Source organism: Sinocyclocheilus anshuiensis, unplaced genomic scaffold (assembly GCF_001515605.1).
Source record: "Sinocyclocheilus anshuiensis isolate Anshui unplaced genomic scaffold, SAMN03320099.WGS_v1.1 scaffold637, whole genome shotgun sequence".
NCBI classification, from domain to species: domain Eukaryota; kingdom Metazoa; phylum Chordata; class Actinopteri; order Cypriniformes; family Cyprinidae; genus Sinocyclocheilus; species Sinocyclocheilus anshuiensis.
The window spans coordinates 2745009-2745208 of NW_015539816.1; positions in this window are offsets into that span (position 1 = coordinate 2745009).

Below are 200 nucleotides of genomic sequence, written 5' to 3' on the forward strand. Positions count from 1 at the left end.
GTTGATGTTCATTTTTAGGTCATACTTAATGATACCTAATGAATTAACTAACACTAATGAATGGAACTTTATTGTAAAATGTTGCCTCAAGGTTTAATATAGTCCAGAACAGGCTCAGTCAGAGCCCAGAATCATCTGAGGCTAAAATGAAAAGTAGAGCAGAAAAGTAGATACAGCAGTACTCAGATAATATGAATCCT